The following is a 20,095-nucleotide window of genomic DNA, read 5'->3' on the forward strand; positions in this document are numbered from 1 at the left end:
CTAGAGTTCATATTGGTTTCAATCGGAGCACATTAAGGAGGTTCAGGACAAGAATTTTGTCTCACAATCAATTTTTATAATTTTATATGCAAAACGATAATCGGGAAGGAGTCAATTTTCGTGGTTAGCTGTTTCTCAAAATTAATTAACGCGTTTCTGATGAATTAAAGATGCAATTTCTTTTTGTTTAACATTCTTTAACATAGTAGTACGAAACTTCTTCTACAGAAAAAAAACATGCTGAATAAACAGAAGTAAAATATGGTTGTTTCTTCAGCAGAGTAAATCATTCGGGTGATTGTTTCAATGAAAGATTGTCAATTTAAAAGTTAACGATTTCCAAAAAAACTATTGTTTTAACATGTGTTGTACTAAGTATCTCACATCTAGTTTTTTTTCTTCTCAACAAAAAAACACACAATAAAATGTGGCATTCAAGTTGAGCTCCTTGTTGCAATTTACTATCTTATTTCATTCGAGATTGTGCATATTTTCAGTACAAAATCTGTTTATTCAGTTGGAGGACGATGAGGGTTAGCTTTAACTTACCATAACTTATCGAACAGGGTAGGGATGGATCTCTAAGTATATCCGTATACTATAATTTGTATCAAATGGTTTTCATACCGGGAAACTGTTTTGAGCTAAAGTATTGGAAAGGAGAGTTTGTTCATTTTCGATCAGTTCAATATGAAGACGAGCAAGGAAGTGTGTAAACCCTTTGCGTGATTGATTTAATAAAGGATTGTCGATTTTAAGTTTAAAATTTTCAAAAAACTGTGGTTTTAACATGCGTTCGGAGTATCTCATACTCCTACTATTTTTCCAACTTTTCTTCGTTTGAAGAAAACGGCACATACTAAAATGTATCTTTCAAGTTGGGTTCCTTTTTGCAATTCACTCTCTTATTTCATTCAAGATTGTGCATATTTTCAGTACAAAATCTGTTTATTCAGTTGGAGGACGATGAGGGTTAGCTTTAATTTGCCGTGACATATCTAACAGGACAGGGATGGATCTTTAAGCATATCCGTTATGTGTTTAAATTTGCATTATATCGTTCTCATACCGGGGGACTTTTTAGAGTGAAACTGTTGGAAGGTTGGAAGGGGGAGTTTGTTTATTTTTCGATCAGGTTCAATATGAAAACGCACTTCGATATCGTTATCATTGTGGGCCCTTTAAATGCTCACATCCAATTCCGTGGTGTGATAAAATTGAACACCCACCGTGCGCTTGGCCGAAAGAGTTGTCACCGTCGCACCGTGGAAAAGACTAACGAAATGTAAAAAGCCCTAAGTAAGGATGGAGCGAATGTCTGCCTGAACCGCTCGATCGGCCCGAGGAAGGAAAGTGAGTCTGCAGCGATGATTGTGAGCGATAATGGGAAAAGAGCCGCCAGCGAAAAAAGGGTCTTTCGGGCCTTCCCTGAGGGCACGCACTGGCGCGGTGGCGGTGGCTGCTGGGATGCTGTACGTTTGCCCCTTTCAAAATGCCGGGCGTACGAAAGAGTCGGAAAAACAAGGCGGCCAAAGTACGGAGACCGATAGGAGCGCGTATTACAATAAAGGGCCACCCCGATTAAAAATAGTTTGCATTATTCATGAAACATACATCCAAACGGCACAACAAAGACGATGTGTGCGGGCGGGTGGGACACGGAGCCTGGGTCGGGGTCGGGGAAAGTGGCAACGAAGAGGCCCCGCAGCAGAGCATGGTTGTAAGATGGCTTGTACGGGCAAGGCACACGGGGACAAGTGGCGGAAAAGCACCGAGCGGGGAACGCACCCAAGCCGAAGGGGTTGAAGTAAAAAGTGAAAAAGTAAAATCTACATATTTCCGCGCACACACACACGCACGCACGCACCGTGCCCCTCTAACGTCCTACGCCGCGCAAAGACAAACGGAAAACGTTGACAAAAGTTGATGAAATTGACGAAAGCAATGAGAAAATGTATATGAGAAATGCATGTTGTAACGGCCCCGGGGCAAACATCACTCAATCAGATAACGAGATAAATGGATAATGAGTGTGATCGAGACGGCGATACATGTGTGTGTGTGTACGCGATGCGTGCGCTTTGGAGTGTCTCCCGCCACGACCAAGGGCCACGGAAGGACGTGCGTCCATTTCTTCTTTCCACGCAAAAACGGCAACTCCGCGCGCTCGCCGTCGTCGTCGTCGTCGTCGTCCCGAAGAAAATGGATGGGAGGCAAGCAAAAGCGCCCGGATGGATGGTAAAGCTCTCGTGTTTGCTGTGGGGGCGGCCGATGACGGGTCTGGCCGTAGGAGTGTGACCGAGTGACGATCCGACGCCCTTGGCAGTTTGACATTTCCCCCCCGGCATCGCCACTCGGCACCTTGGGAAGGAGGGAGGGTGCGAGGGAGTGTGGCATTAGTGCGCCTTTTCCCCCGTTGCTTTCGGTTGAGCAATAACGCTCATCATAAATTACGGAATTGATGGGGCCTGGTACACTCTTTGGGGCAACATTTTGGCACAGTGGCTGATTACTCTCGAGATCTCTTTATTATCTCCAATTTTACGGTACATGCAATTTGCCATTAGAAAACTTTCGAACTTTTTGGATTTTTTTATATTTTTGACTTTCGAAGCGACTTTCAAATCCTCCTTTCACCGATGAAACTTCATAAAATATTTTCCCCCAAATGGTTCGAATTGGCTAAGCTGTTACCATTATGTTATCGCCAGGGATTTTGGGTAAAAACAAGCTGCTAAACATTAGCAGTCTTCGGCACTAACATTCACCCGGCTTGAAAAGTCGAGAAAGAGAGAGGTCCCAGATCGCAATTATAACTAATAATATTGCTTGAAAGGCTCCACCGTAATGACGTTTCCTAATCACACATACCCGGCTGTGAGGGGATTCTCCTGGGTGTTGTCATGTCAAGATATAAAATTTATTATCTGTACTGCTCAAATGCTCACCGCTAGTGGTTGAGGGTGTAAAGTTCAAGTACGGGAAGACCTCTTTATACTAACGCTCATCAGTACTTAGTATCGAAGAGGAGTTATTTTTAGACCGAATCGGTTTACACCCAGCGCAATAAGGAAAGAATGAGATTCAGCTTACGACTCTTAGGTGTTTATTGGAACAAAGTGATCAAAAGAGTGATTAGTCACGGCTTCCTTGAAATATCTTCGGTGGAGTCAGTGATAAGTGAGAAATACAAAAGAATTTCTGAGGTATTTTCTGTTACATCTATTTTTATCGACATATACAGGGTTGCTGCTTTTCTAAATTAAATTTTAGTAAACTAGTAAAACAGATTAGGAATTAAACAATCGCACCTTCAATTAGAGCACTCGATATCAACATCCTCGATAGTATAGTGGTCAGTATCCCCGCCTGTCACGCGGGAGACCGGGGTTCGATTCCCCGTCGGGGAGGAATGATTCTCTTTTTTTGGTTTGTTTGTTGTGTGTTGTTTATATTAGACATAATCTGCATAATAAAGAAGTAGTCGAAAAAAAATCATAATGCGATGTTTTGATGATAAGCACATAGACAAGAAACAAAAAGATAGACAGCAGATCAACAAAGCGTTAATTTTGTTTGATGTTAGATGTTGTACATTCTTCTTAGTAGCTTATTGGGCGTCGTTGCTGCCAGCAAATTAAAAGTTCATTCATCATTCGCATTCATTCATACTGCGCTCATTCATCATTTGGTTGTGGAAAACTGTCTCACATATGCAAAGTGGCTTTGGTTATCTCGCCGGCAGGGGCAGAGTTCAGTATCAAATTGTTGCACAGTCACATTCGGTAAAGTAAATAAAGGATGCTGTTTCCATGCGCGATTAGATAATTTTTTTATTTTTTACGGTTTATTTCCTCTCGCTTTTTATTCTGAATAGTGTGACGGATTTAGGAATGAGAATATGATGTACCCAATCTAAACTATTAACATTCTCCTATTGCGCCGAAGATTATAACCAGATTAAATAGATTTTATGGGGGAAAGTTCTTACATGAGTTCAGTTCTGTTTATGAAGACACTCACTCTATGCTAGAAAAACGGTAGTGCCGTAAAATTGTTACTTTATATTAGGATGTTAAATTCATTTATACCTTTGAAGAAAGGTGCTACTGCAACCCGTTTGAATCCGAACACCAATGCAAGAGGATAAAACAATTGGAGTTCAAAATCAAGTGCACCCTCTTTCTCCTTGTTTGCGTGACCACTTGTCGCAGCCGAAGTCATCGGAGTTTCGTTTTTCCCACAGTCTGCACCGTTGGTCCACTGGGAGGCGCGGGAGGCTTTATTGCACCAGGAGTGGAGCCCGCGGTGGTGGTGGTGGTGGTTCCCGGCTCGCCAGTTTTTTTTGGCTTTTGGCCGCTCCATCTTCCTTTCACCGCCCATGCCCTGTCGCTTCTGCAAAGGGTGACCTTTTTTGGGGTGGGAAGAGAGAGAGAGAGAGAGAGAGAGAGAGAGAGAGAGAGAGATAGAGACAGAGAGTAGGATAGCGAAGGGCGGAACTTGGGCCCAGCAAAGGGCTCCGTTTTGATTTAAAGAGACAAAACGGAGTAAATAAAACAAAAGTCGGCATAGTACCACACCCATGCTGGTGGGGCGGCGTTGCGCTGGAATGGTGGAAAGGGGGGGGGGGGGGGGGGGGGGGAGAGTAGGCACCGTTCCGAACCGGCGGAGTTTATCGAACCAATAGAACTTGGGAATGCTCGGTTTGCGGCGGTGTTGATGAAAGCAGCAGCGGCGGCGGCGGCGGCGGCGACGGCGGCCAACCTACAGAGTGGAAGTTTTTTTTTTGGGGAAGAAAAGGAAGGAGGCGGGTGTCTTTGGGGGTGCGCGTTATTGTTTAATCAAAAAGGGACAGCAAAAGGTCTTCGGATCGTATCCCGTGGAAAACAACGGCAATAGGACAAGTGCAGCGAAGGAACGCACCCTGGACACAAAAATCATGTACAGACACTGGGTTGGATGCATGTGCGTGTGTGGTGGAGAATGTCATGCCCGTGGCCACCCTGCGAAAGACTTGGAGGATTTTTCGTCGATTTTCTCGCTCCGTTCGGTGGCCGGTGGACATACCCCGGGCCAGCCTACCACGGGGTCATACGGCAAGTTTAGCCTCCGCAACCCATCCCTGCGTTGGCCGCGCTGTTTTACGATGTGTTTTTTTTTTGTTTCTCTCGCTGTCAGGTAAAACTAATATTTATCAAACGAAGCACCGCTACGAAACCGCACGTGAAGAATGCGAACCGTCTCGCTTACTCGCGGACGTCGCCGACGGCTTTGACGTAGTTCCACTGGCGGCGACGATCCGGAGATGTCCTCCAGGTTTCGCGGTGCAACAATGACCCCCAGGGGGTAGTGGGGCAGGGACAGGAGAGAGAAAATAAAAGAAAGTTATTCAACCCACCACAACACTAGAGTGGCGTGTGCGTAATAGTTTGTACTCGTTCCAAATGGTGAGCGAACAAAAAGGCAACCGAATCTAAGTTTTGATGATGGTTTTTCGATTTGAAATAAGTCAGAATTTTTTTATAGACGGTAGCAATGAGCCCCAGAAGTTGGCATTTAATTATCCCCTCTAGTTTCATAATTTAATAATATTACGACATGTTTTAACGCAATTTTGTGTAGTTTTGAATGTTTTGATAGTTTTACAAACACATTATACACTTTTTTCACAAACATTTCTAAATTTTTTAAATATTATGTAAAAGTAAAGTCCATTCGGAGAGAATGTTGAGAAAAAAGAAACACACTTTAAGTTCTTAAAAGAATATGTATGATACATTCCTTGCAATAGTTGATTACTGCCCAATTTCTTCAACTTTGACAATTTTGTTTTATCTCAGTTTTTACATTTCACTCTTTCATAAATGCTACATTTTGCACAGTTTTGTATTTTTTATCATTTCCATTCCTGGAAGTTTGAAGACACTTTTCAGTTTTTTTTTCAAGTTTATTTCAATAGTTCATCTAGTCTTGTAAAGTACGTTTTTTATATTTCCTCCTTTTTTATCTTTTCCATTCGTGGGAATATGAAGAAACTTTCTTAGTTTTGTTTCATGTTCTATTTAATAATTTAAGGGCTTTTAACGTACGCAAATCTTATGGAAATGTTTAAAAAAATCGATTTATAAAATTACCTAACATTTTACTTCTTTCTTTCTTTTAAAATGGCAATCTTCTATTATTATCGCCTAGGCTTGTTAAATGCTATTTCTTGAATTCGTCTACACGTAATTCAAACATGTAAAGTAAGCATGTTTTGAAACATCATTCTTCACACCAACTTCAAAGCGCATTAATTTACTAAACCAGTAAAAGAAACATTTCTACTGTCGTTACAACAATAAAGACGTGCCACGACCTTCAGCGTGATTGACATTTTTAGAGAGTCCTGATGCCGATGAAAACCTCATAAAATAATAAGAAATGCAATTAAAACATTACCGCCGCCCGGCGATCGCAGGATGAGACGGCAAAAATGGGCTTCCCAGAACTGAATGTCACCTGATGGCCACAACTGCTGGTTGTGGTATTTCAAATGAACGTAGGTTAAACAAAACTTACATGTTTAATTGACTGATTGACGCTTCTGCCCGGAGCCGGGCCAGCTAGCCCGGGGCGGGAAGATTGTTTCGAACGATCGTTTCTTGATAGTAACAATTACCATTTTTCGCGACGTCGCGACGTGTGATAAAAATAAAAGACGTCGCCAGTGGGAAAGGGTTTGGATTGAAAGTATGCGGATCTAATTATACGGTCAGCACGACGGTGCAGGGTGTAATGTTTGGTGAAACCTAGAATGGATGCGATCGAAGTGCATGGGAGGAGAGATTTATCAATGCACCCGCTCATGGTGTTTTCAATGAATCGGAAAACAGGAAGTGGATGTTTGGTAACAGATAACAACCCCCGGATGGGAACCGGTTTGTTGCGATTAAAAATAGACCCTAGGGATACAAGCGAAATATGAAGTTCTTTTCGAAGTACGACATATGAAGGGCTTGTCGAGACATATGAAATGTATGCACTTCCAACGGAGGTCTGCAACAATGTGAAAAAATCATCGAAAGTCTTGACGACATATCATGGCGTCTTAAAACGCTGAAGGAAGCTCCAAACTCTCCTCTGATTAAGTGATATGCGAATGATATTTATTTGCTCACGCGAAAACATGCACTTCGAACGTGTGAATATTATCATATTTATGATACCGAAAGTCAGATGTGTAAGGCCAGGGAATGACATTCACTCCGCCAGTTTATCTCCTTTCGAGGCGTGGGTTGATAAGTTACCCGGCTCTCGCTCTCTCTATCTCTCCCTCCCTCACACACATCTTTTTACTTCGCTGTCAAATAATAGCTTAAAAGTTTGTCGAGTCCCATAGTTTGGCTTGAAAATTCTTTGCCCCATCTTCTCGCACTACCGGGGAAGGCGTTAAATTTGGCACCGAGAATGATTCTCTGTAAAGGAATGGAAACTTAAAAACAAACAAAACTCCTAACGGTGCGGACATGTTCCTCCAATGTTATTTTGTTTGAAAAGCAAAACCAACCCTCACCGATTGCCACCAAACAACCGATAAAACGGTGCAATAAAACCTCTCGAATCCTCGAATCGGTTGTGTTAGTCATTGGAAGGGCAGCACAAAAATATCAACAGTGAAAAACACGCAACATCTCCACGAAAAGAACTTGTCACTTTCTGTTCCATGAATGAACACCTCATCGCCTTTTTTTTGGCACACGATTGACGGCGGCTTTACGCGGGCCACAGCATTTATATATATAACTTCGGCAACTTAGCGGTCATAAAAATCTTATCGCAGATTGCCAATCGTTCCGATCGCGTTCGATGGCATGTTGTGTGTTTTTTTTGTTTTGTTTGACAGCGCATCGGTCCCCATTTCGGCCTTGGCTCGCACCCACAACCACAGTGCACGATCCCTACGAACAACGGTTGTGGGTACTTATCAAGCCGGTTATTGTACCAGCGGTATCTGGGATTTGTTTGCTTCCGCTTCGGCCTCAATTCGGACATTCCATTCCGTGTGCAGGTTCGCAAAAAAAAACAGGATGCGTGGTTAAACTATTTGCAGCCGGATTTTGGGATGAACATTCCGTTTGCCACCATTCATTATTCACCGGAGCCGGCTTAGCAGGCGTTGTTGTGCCTATTCTTCTCTATCTTGCACATCGATGGTGGCGTGCTATAAGCACATGTCTTTGATTTACGATCGACCCGGCACTTGACAGCTCGGTGCGCTGTCAGTGCGATATGGGATATCAGCCGGTCTTATAGGGTTTCGACTTTAACACGGACCGGAAAAGAGGCGAAAAAATGTGGAATGTGTCCCAAAATAAATGATTGATTAGCAATCGCAAACTAACGCTCCAACGATCGCATCCGTGCAGCTGGGTAAGAAAAGGAAAATTTTGAGAAAGCCACGCACACGCACGCTAGCAAACCAATACTGCAGCCCTATTGTTTCGCTCATCTCGCCCGCGATCAACTGCAAAGGAATGCGCGGTGTCGAATGATAAGAAGGAATGCGCCGAATGAGCCGAAAAACACACACACGCTGACGATAGAGGATGTCCATCTGTTCCCCATTCATTCATTAACTGGGCGGATTATCGGGACGATTATCAATGGCGGATTGGACACCGGTAGGTTGGTGCGCTCGCTGCTGGAATGCCATCGTGCTAGACATGATTTGTGATGGCCAATAAAACGCCGGATAACACCCCGCTAGTGGTAATCATCACAAACCGGATTTTGTGTCGATTTATTGTTTCGGTGTCGTTCGATCCTAAACGAAATGCCAAATTAGCGAAAATGAATTGGGAAAGTCAAAGGTAAAAGCAAATGCTTGTCGCCTATGATCGTAAAAATGAGTTAATGGGTCTGCGAAAAGAAGCACAGTAAAACCCGTTTTCTCATGTTTAGGTGTCCACACGTCACGGTTTGACAGCTGTTCTGCTCATCTGAATAGGTGCAGGATAAAATATTCTAATTAATTGGTTAACTCATCACGGATAGGCGGTGGTATACATAGGGGACAGTGGGGCAATATGATGGAAAAAAATTGATCTAGCCATTGCCAATTTTGCAACTTTTCGTGGCCGGCATTCAGCTTTGGATGGTTGAAGATCGAAACAATCTATGAACTTTAACTTAAGCTCCTAAAGCCTTGAATTAAAGTTATTCTGTTTCTTTTCAATTTTACAAGTTTATGTACATGACTTATTTTACATATAAAAGACTTATAAGAATCGGGTAACATTAGTCTACATTTCGTAACATACTTTGATAGTTCGACACCTTATAAATCCCACAACAATAATTGATTGTTGATAGGACATTTACAAAGCTGTTGTTTACCACTTTAAGACACACTCTGGATTAAAATCAAATTAAAGTTTCTAGTTAAACAAACATTTTTATTGTACTTCTTCAGTGTTGCATAAATATTTGAAATGATTTGTAATCTCGTTCGAGTCTCGTTTTTCCATTTCGTTAAAGAGCTTAACGTAACTTAAAGATTGCCCGATAGACAAGCGGCCTGCAATCTTTAATTCTGGAATTTTGTTTTTAGGGGACTTGGATTACCACAACTTCACCTATTTAGCATCGGAGACAAGAAAAACCAAAAAAGTCCCCTTAATGAAACCATGCAGGGAAAAACTACAAAATTATCTCGATTGAAAATGCGATTTGGTCGTGACGCTTTTCTGCTTTGAACGTATACAAACGGCAACCGTATCTGCCGGTCTCGGTCCCCGCAACATTTGTTTTTGCGCCAAACCGTAATCATGTTTGCCACCGGAGGCTACTGTCGCAGCAGGAAGGATGAAACAAAACAGGAAAGAAATAGTGGCAAGAACGATGAAAATCTCCCAAAAACACACTTCTGGGTTAAACCCAAAAGCGATCCGGGCTTCCGTCGATGTGAACCATGAAATTGAAATTTAATGGGCCACGCCTGCGTGTTGCGATTATCTTGACATTGTAATTTTTTCCGATGTGTTTTTTTGCTTTATGTGGATGCTGCCGTTGGCTCTGCAGTAAGAATGTGCATACGGAACCACACTCTGCTTTTCAAAGTGTGAGAGAAACATGGAAATCAACCGTGCGGTTACAATCGGTGCACACGGCCATCGACTGCCTTTCGAGAGGAAGAGAGAGATTCAAGCGCATAACCTCGACGTAACAAGGTACATAACACGTGAGACAAGCTTAATTCAATTATGCGACCATATGATCATGGGGTCGGGGAGGAAGGACGGTTGCCCTAGTCCTTCTGCATTGTAAGCTGCAGTGGCAGCAATGTCTGCAGAGGGATGGAGCTTTTAAGCCTGCGGTGATTTTTGCAAAAATGCTGACTTTATTATGAATAATATTGGCCGTCTAATGAAGGTACACGCGAGTAACAAGATACAACCTCTTGGCACCTGCTTAAGGGAAGAATAAATATGCTCAAGCGTATGCAGAACCGTGCGATTTTGCCGTTCTGCCGTTCTTCCTTTCCTTCAGTCTGCTTTTTTACTGTTAAGGTTTGTTTGCACGCTTCTGTGACGAGCTGAATTTTTGGAATTTTTTGCATTCAGTCCGTCGCGTAAAATCTACCCTGTAGGTAGATAAAATTTAACATTTTTTATCAATTTTTCAGTTAGCACGAGATAAGGATCTTTTATTGATCGGCCTTTATTGATCTAGACGTGGATGTCTTTTGCTGTGGTTCATGAATTTTACTGTTTTATTCCTACCATCGTCCACGGATTTTTATTTGGTTTAGTTATTTATTTGTTGCAAAAAAGTAGATGGTCAAAATGATTTGTGGAACGGAATTTTAATTAGAAAATTTTGACGGTTCTAAATGGGATTTTCTTGTTTCGAACGGTTTCTTATGTGTTTAATCCACACTTACTGAATGCTTTAGGAGCTTGATATTTTTTGCTAGCCAGAAACTGTCTAAATATGGAAACCAATTTTTTCTGAACATCATTTTTCTTTACATCGTTCTCGTAAATTAACATAATCATTTCTTGTGCTGCATCTTGTTTCCAACTGTGCTCCCCATAATCCTTTTTTTATTTTTAGTTCCATCAAAGTAATTAAAGAGTATACTACAAAAAAATGTTCATGTCATCAATTAAGGTTTTATTACTTTTATTGAATTTGATTATGATTTGCAATTGAACCTGCTCCGAACGTATTAGTGTTTGGATTAACCAGCACAGTATGACGGTACTGAATTGTTTTTGAATAGAAGAAAGAAGAAATATGAGTTCCACCCTGTTTTTGCAAATCCATAAATCCAAGATTGAGATATTTTTACTTTTGAATCATGCAATGTTTACGAGTCTTGTATTAATTTAAATAACTTAACAGAAGACCTTATCAATTAGTGTTGAGGTGAGTTTAATTGATGTTTTAACCAAAAGTTATCTTAACATCATTCGAAATAGATGTTAAATTCGTATAAAACGTTTGTATATGAAAAGGTGACCTGGGCAATGGTGGTAGAAAATCCTAAGATGTCGGACTACATTGGTTCAACACTCACCTTATTGATTCTTGGATATTTTAATGTTATCTTATTGAATCGCTTTCGAATTCTCTAACGAAGAAGTTAAGTGCCTTCCTCGTTTGCTTTATCTCGGCCGACATGCATAATCTCCCGATAAGGAGCGAACATATTTAACGGAAGCTGCGAACAGCGTCGTTTCTGGCTTAAGGTCATCCTTGTACACAATGAAGGATTAACAAAAAGTCTTCGAGAAGCACTAGAAAGTTAGCGGAAGAAACCGAGAGCAATCCAAAAACGAGCAAAAGATAAAAAGTGAGATTGTCGAATGCTAATTTGATCGTTCTGGTTTGACCTATTCTGGGTTGGTGATAGCACGGAAAGAGGGGAAATAAAGAAAATAGGATCCCCAATTACGTCAATTAGCTATGTCACATCTCATGCTACGGTGCCGTATGCGTGTAAGGGAAGTTCTTGATAGAGTCATTCATTCAATCACAGTGATTAGAATTAATCGTCAAATAATTTCTCTCCTCCGTGATTGACTTATCGCGAGAAAGGTTTTTTCTGCAGTGATTTTAAAATTTTCGACCACAAAAACATGAGGCTGATAAAGTAGCTGTGTGGGGCATAACCTGCGGCATGAATTAATGTGCGTCCTCAATCATCATTGATGCTGATCAGTTGGTGGTTTAATCGTTCGTGGCAAAAACAGATGCGTTTGTTTCGGCTTAGATTGTTTTGAGAGAGTCTTCAAAGGGTTTAACAAAAAACCTTTTTAATAGTCTTTTGAAAATAAGACTTTGCTGTCACAAGTTGTGGCTTTAGCTTAACATTTTCGTTTAATTTAAGCTTCTTTTATAATGCCATTTTATTGAGATAAAATTGATTACACTGTTAAAATTCCTCTCACTTCTTCAGTGGCGAGAACTTTGGGCTTTCGGTAAACAGGTTCTTAAGTAATCGCCCAACCAACACAAGAGCACGCCGAACAGATTGATGTGCAAAAGATTGGAAATAAATTACGGTTAATACGATAAGATAATGCCTTTATCTCCCTCATATGTCGAGGTAAATGGTCACACTAATACACACAGGTTTCTTCACTCACGGTAGATATTTTGTCCGACAAACGCGAGGAGTAATGAGCCGTTTAAACCAAATCTGTGCAGCTTTCATTGATGGATCTAATCAACCGTACAAATCCGGTAGGATTGACCAGCACATCGCATGTCGAGGATTACTCAATGTCCAGCCGTAAAAGCACTCCCCAAGATGGAGTCATTAGATAAATCGTCAAATTAATTGTCATCTCTGAGTAGCGCCTCTGAGTGTAATTAATTCTGACGAACCATTTATACCAATCTCAAACCCTTCGAAATCAGAATGGAATCGCATTAGCATGCATACATTCCTAATAGCGTCTCTCCGTGTTCCTTCACGGAGGGTTTTAGTAGCAAAGATGCTTCAGTTAAAAGATTGCGTTGCGTTGGCCGCCTCCGACAATCGGGTTTCAAAGGTCCACTCTGAAGGCCACCGAGACGATGACAGCATTATGACCCCCCTCGATCGTGCGGTTCGGTCACGCCCGAGGTTATACACCGAGGTTCTGGGTGCGCAAATGTTTGCACTCGAGATTCCTTCGCGTGCGAAGCGAGTCGATCGGTTACAAATGTGTGCGCACTACAACAAGCGTTGGGTGGTTGGTAAGAATCGTCCTGTTTGCTATTGAAATTACATCACACCAGGTCACCGCTTTATGCTAGAGCTCTCTTTGTATATGCAAACTATTCTTTGGAATTAAATGTTTCTGCCCATTAGCCAACGGTGTATTTATCGCATGGTGAATAGCTCAATCTAAATTTCCACAACTAGCCTTAGGTAGGAAGCTTTGTTTTCTGCATTGTATTTCCTATTTGCATAAACATGCCAAATCCCAATGAATTATAATAATGTTCAAGAATTTTACACCACCATTTTGAAGTTTTTCGAGTCAACAGAGTAAAGTTCTTTGGCGTTAAAAACTATGCATAACACATGATAATAAAGTATGACTTAAGCTGGTACGGCCAACACAAGGTTAAGAATGTTTTCATTTCATTTGAAATTCATTTGAGTTTTTATTTATAAACACAACGTCAGTCATATAATCAGATAATGAGTAACAAACCAAATGATGAGTAAAACTTGTTCGAAAATCTTCAAAACTGTATTTGAAAGTGACTTTACGCATTTCACTTTTTAAGAAATGAAATTTGAAAGTGATTTCAAATGTTGTTCCTACTATAGTTGTCACTAAATACGTTCAAGGTAGAATGACCTGATATAAATCTGATGAATTAACCTTGAAGCTCTTCAGCGCGATCGCACAAAAAACTTGATTTTGATTACACAATTCTCGAAATTGCTACAGAAGAACGATAATTCCATCGATTGAATAATAAATTCCACAACGGGCTATCGGCGATTCCCCACGGTGTGGGGTGATTTTTCTTTTCAGTATTTGAAAATTATTTATAAACTTTTTATTCTCTGCATCTTTATGGCAAATTTAGGCCAGTTGTGAACGATCGCCGAACGCCGCCGATTTTGTTGCAACCGGTAAACTGCAGAGAAGCTCGGTGCGATGTTTCTGCCTCCAAAATGCGAGCTTTTAAACGACCGCATCTTCCTGCAAACTATTTGCCTTCCTGATGCCTGCAAAATGTCAACAGTGTCAACTCCACTGGCCGTGCGGACAGGTGGATCCTGATGGTGGGGGCGGAGGTAACTTGCGGGCGAACCACGCTGAATCGCGAACCGCGGATCGCCGTGTCGTGTCCACCATTTGTTTGGCGCTTTCTGATTCTGTGTTTTGTTTTGTTTTGTGCTTTGGCAACCGGCCACCTTTCGCACCTCCACACCGGCACACATTCCTGACGTGGTGTGTGTCCATGTGGTAGGGAAACAGTCAATAACACTTCCCACCTTCCAGCCAGCCGGAAGAGTCGGCTGGCGCCATGCTGTGCCTGTGATGTTGGTTTGCCGTCTGGGACCAGCTTGTTGGGCAAGGATTTTCTTGCTGGTTTTCTTGCCAGTTTGCTGGTTTTTATGCAGAGAGGCGTCTGCAAGGGTGAGCGGTGGGGCAACAGGAAACTCAGCAAACGCTACGGAATGGCACTGGGTGAAGGAAAGTAAGTGTGTGTTGTTAAAATTTTCGTTTCCTTCACCACCAATTTGAGAGAATGGTCAAATTTAGAATTTGTTGCCGAGAGAGACGTTTTTGCACAAAAGTTTTATTCATAAATAATGTTTGAATTTAACAGCTTATCGGCCTTTTAATATTTTATCCGTCACAAAAAAAGATAGTGAGATGCTGAAAAAGAAGATCTACATAGTTTTTATTCAAAAACACGATTTGGAGGAGTTTATTTGCACACAAATATAGGTCAAATGTGATAACGTTTGCATTAAAAAAATAGACAAATTTTAACAACTTTTATTGCAAAACAGGAAACGCTAGAGACTTTCTGTTAAAAGCAAAATAAAGAGTAGCGTTTCTTTTAAATTCCGAACAAGTTTGACAACTGCAGCATGTAGTTGAAACCAATTAAACCAACTACGTTTGATTATATGTTAAAACATTCAGCTTTATGGCGGACCACGTGACTAAATATTATTTAAAGCCAGACGGCGCCCTAGTACTTTATGTTGCTTTTGAAGCTTGTTACAGTATATTTAAAATGTTTTGGGGTTCCTTAACTCCGCCATATAGTGACTGAAAACCAGCGAGAATTATTCGAACAAAGTCGCTCTTCTTCCTGTCAAGACTTGCGTATGGAGTGTCTTCTGGAATTAAGCTACCTAATCAAAAAATATCATAAAGAGAACGATCCAGTGGTTTGGACATACCTGGCCACAGTAAATCATGCGCAAAGAGTATCGGAGGAGTTGAATGGGTCAAGTATAGTTTATATACCTCACACTGCTAACCCTCCTTATGCCTCTCAACTACAACCAATCGAAAAAAAAAACATTTACAACACTTAAAAGTAGGATCTATTCCAATATTTTAAAGTCCAAATGAAGTAGCATTTGGTCATGAATGTGTTACAACAACTGAAAACCATCCCTACATGACTGGTTTTGTACTTAAAAGATGTAACTTTACAATAAAATTTTCTTCATTTAATTAGCTTGGTAAACTTTTTTCTTATTGCTGATGAAAATTTGTCTATTTTTTTAATGCAAACGTTACTTGCAGTACACATTTATTAAACCTTGTTGTAGGTTAATCAAATAATGTAGTAAATTAATCATTTGGTAAAGTACCTGAAGAAAATTTCCAAAAACGGGATAAAATATGCTAAATTTTACATTAATGTAGGTACAAATGTATTTTTTCGAAAAGGTATATTTCACTCATAACTCTTAAGATATCTTAAGATTACATCAGAGCCCCGTATGCCCCCAAGGACGAGCTATTTTTAAAAGCGATAAAACGAGGCTGTTATCACGTTATCAGCACGCAAATTGTGCAGTGCGTTCCCACCAGCACACCATGTTTTCGAGCTAATTGTTTCCGGTGCCACGTGGTGATTCAGCACCTCCGCCGTTGGAGCAACTTTTACTCGTTTTGTTGACAGTTGGCGAGGGCGCTCTCAGGACACGTAGCGGGTTAGAACACGTGGCGCGATCGGTCGTCGGTGGCCAGCATCACCGACCTGTGCCGTTTGTTTATGCTTCCTTTATCGCAACTTATGTCGTCGAGTGGGGCGCAGAAGACGGCACTTCGGAGAACTAATATGTGGGAATCCAAAACATGCGCGAAAGGTCTGCAAAGGGTCCCTCCCTCGCCTGCTGCGAGCCCTCAGCGGATTGAACGGTGGAGGGGCCAATTCTATGCGCGATAGGAGCAAGAATAGGCCGCCAGAAGTGCATCGGAAGTGCAAGGGTGAGTATTGCCTGTGTGGTGCAAGTGAAAGTGTTGCTCGGATGGAGTCGTTTGCAGAAAGTATGTGAACCGCTACTATCCTAGCAAGTGATGGCTTGTTTTCTGTCTATTTCCTTTTTTGTGGACGAATCTTCATTACACCAAATATGTGGTAAGTATATTATTCTAGTTTTTTATTTCTCCAGAGTATATTTGATTTTCACCTTAGCTTTGTATTTGATGCTGTTGTGGAAAATCGATCGGAAGATGAGTCTTGTTTTCTGTGAGTTCTTTTGTGTATTTAAGTGTCATTAATTCCAAAAATATCTGCTGTTGACTATTTATTTTTCAATGTTTCTGCCACGAAACCAGCCAGAGTGCCCATCTGTAGTGTTTATTCTAGAGGAAAGAGGAAGGAATCTACAGGAATATCTCAGAAGATTATTTTAGTTAATTGATTCTAATCCAGTCCAAATTGTTTATTTTACTATTGTTTACTATTGTACCAACTTATGATCAAGATAGATTCGAACCTATGCCACCGATGACATGTGCTTCGACGTCTATGGGTCATGTTCTATTCTGCGTCCATGGGTCATGTTCTATAAAAGGTCCACTTTATAAGCTGTTCTATACGATATCAATGACATACTTAAACGCAACCGGGTACATGATGCTAATGGGCATAATTGATGTTATTGAAATAATTATCGTACACTTGCGCTACAGGAAAAAAGATAAATCATCCCGCGACAACTGTCCGTGTACGGCCTACATTCGGCCACCTGAACGTGGTGTACTACTAATCTTACAAACAAAGCGTTACAGACCGATCTGTACATTAATCGTTTTTTAATTTGCCATATAATCGATCGGGACGATGGGGAAAACCGTGATGAGGAGGTGACGGTTTTGTCATTTCACGCCCCAAAAAACCATGCGCGCCCCCACACGCTAATGTCGAAGGGTGTTTGTGTGTGGTGTGTGGGTGCGTGGAGGTGAACTCGCCATGACGCATGAAGGATCGTCGGCATGATGACGCCGAGTAATTGTGAATGGCGGAATGTGGCGCCCGTCGTTCGGCGAGGACAGAAACTTCAAGAACCGAAACGGCGTTAGGGAAAAAGAAGTCCCCAACTCGGTGCGGCGCCTCGTATCACATCAATTCCTTGTCAACCGGAGATGGCGGTTTGGTTTACCGTTGGGTTAAAGGCATATACCTAAAGCCTCCAACTTGCCTGGGCTATGGGTGTACGCGAGCGCACAAGTGTCTCTCCTTTGGGGTGGAATAACTTCCCCGATGTATCCCGATACCAATTATGATACCCGCGACGGTGCTGCTCAGAGACACCCCAGGGGTATGGAACGACGTATCCGAGGGGTGGAGGTATGGGGTGTGTAATCAATAAACATTAGTTTCAAAATTTGACACCCACCACCTCCATCGTGTACGATTAATATTTCATTTTCTACTCCCTACTACTCCCTTTTTCTTCCCCCCCGAATCGCGGCGTTTCTTCTTTTCTTTCTTTTTCCTCATTCACGTGGGGGACTATCGATGCTTCCTCAGGCCCCTTCCTTCCCTTTCTTACCACCTACATGTCGCTAGGCGCGTAGATGGAGGTGCGTCTTTAACACGTTGCGTACCAAGCGTTTTAGCACAATTTTTAGTACAATTTTTCTAATTACAATTTGTTTATAATATTTGTTAAACCGATTGTTTTCGAAGGCCAAGCAAAAACTTAGCTTCCCAAAATATTTATATAAAATATAACAATAATTTTTATGTTGCATTTTCATTTATTTATAGGTCAAAAACTTTGTTGTACTAAAACTGCCGTCACCCATATTTGGGTGACGCGGTACGCAACGTGTTAAAAAGGTTCCTTTTTTAAGCATTAGCAAAAAAAGTCTCGAACATCTTGGATGGATAACCTCTTATCCTCTTTTTCGTACGCACGCCAGTCCTGAGTCTGTTACGCGAAGACACCTCCTTCACTTTCCGGTAGGAAAGGAAACAAAAACAAATTCCACCTAAAAAGAAGAACGCGTGCTAAAAGATAACATAACGCGCCCATCGGACATTTTGGGGCGGGAAAAAGTCGTCAGCCGAGTCCGGCAGCAGGCGTCAGGCGCGCTTCGGTTTCGGCATCCACCCGCGCACATGGGCGCTCGTGCTTTCGGGCCATGTGCCATTTTTAAACCGATCGGTGGAAAGAGATATCTAGAAGCAGGTTTAGAAATGACCTAGAGGGGGTAAAGGAGACAAAAAGGGAAAAGAAAACATACACTACACACACACGCACACATTTGCACATCACACGGCAATCTTTCGTTAAAACGCAACTTATCTTTTTCCACCCACCAAGCGCCACCAATTGTGCGGTTTCTCGACAAAGCATGCAAACATACATGCGGGGCGCGCTTCAAGTCGGGCCATCGATGGCGCTGATATAATTTAATCTTATCGTCAACCCGGTGTCAGGGAACAATCGCGGGTACGGTATGGGGTTGGGGTGGGTTGAGGTATGATAAGGGAAAAAAACGCGTAACATATACCGCGCCAAACAAAACAATCCACCGGGAACAACAGAACCCATTAATAGAGTGCCTCATGACGGGAAGAAGTTGAAGAATTAAAAACAAGAAATTCTCAGAAATGCCTTTGCCATTGTGGAACATTAAGCAGTACGTGCATCCATTCCATAATGGCTGCAATGCAAATGATCTTGAATGATGAAAGAAGTTAAATTATAATATAATTTTTCCATAGTAAGTTATAAAAATTAATATCAAGCGTTCAAAAAAGGTGGTACAAATTACCAAACATTTGATTAGCATGATTACATACCATAAATGTTGAAAATTGGGTTGATTATTAACACCTTGTGGCCAATGACCCACATGATGGATGACAGGCACTAGTATAGTGGTAGTGTATGGTAAACGTACAAATTTATTCTTAAGGAAGTTTAGTCAATCTGTTATTTAGACACAAGTGTTGGAATTTGTGTCTAAAACAAATAAAAAATCATCGAACCTATTAAATTTTCTAAAAACGCTTGGCAGACAAAGCGTTAACACTTTGACTGCCATGTCACTCAAAAGAGGGTGACAGTAGCAACTAATTCCAAAATCGTTTTAACCCATAAATAAATGAAAATGTAACATATAAACTATAGTATCATTAAAAACAAGTTCTTTGGGAAGTTAAGTCTTAGCTTGGCCTTCGAAAACCGCCGGTTTAACAAATGTTGTAAACAAATTTTATTAAAAAAGACCACTACTACCAAAAAGTGCTAAAAACGCTTGGCAGTCAACGTGTTAAAAAAGCCGTTTAAATCTATTAATAGCTTTTTAAAAACACAAAAAAATATTTTTCAAGTAAAAGAAACAGATTTATGGTGATTGAAAAGTTCATCAATTTATAAATTTTTCAAAAACAAGAAGTTTCCTTTTTCATTTTCCTCTTTAGTAAGTAGTACACTAAGCTGCACTATACATCACATTTAGCCAATTTCTAAACATTGTATTTGTGCCGCTTTATGGGATTAAGAAGCTGTACTAAAAACAACTATTCGATTGGTACTGGATGTCCGAAAAATGGCAACCATTTCCCAACGGGCCTCTACTTGCAGAGGTTCAATTAATTTCCGCAT

At 41.2% G+C, this 20,095-nt stretch overlaps 1 non-coding gene across 1 annotated transcript; it reads left to right on the plus strand.

The window, feature by feature from the left end:
* The first annotated feature begins 3,338 nt into the window (after positions 1 to 3,338).
* On the plus strand, positions 3,339 to 3,410 carry Trnad-guc (transfer RNA aspartic acid (anticodon GUC)). Its single transcript has one exon. It is a non-coding gene; the product is annotated as a tRNA-Asp (tRNA).
* Positions 3,411 to 20,095: the final 16,685 nt, after the last annotated feature.

Source organism: Anopheles ziemanni, chromosome 3 (genome assembly GCF_943734765.1).
Source record: "Anopheles ziemanni chromosome 3, idAnoZiCoDA_A2_x.2, whole genome shotgun sequence".
NCBI classification, from domain to species: domain Eukaryota; kingdom Metazoa; phylum Arthropoda; class Insecta; order Diptera; family Culicidae; genus Anopheles; species Anopheles ziemanni.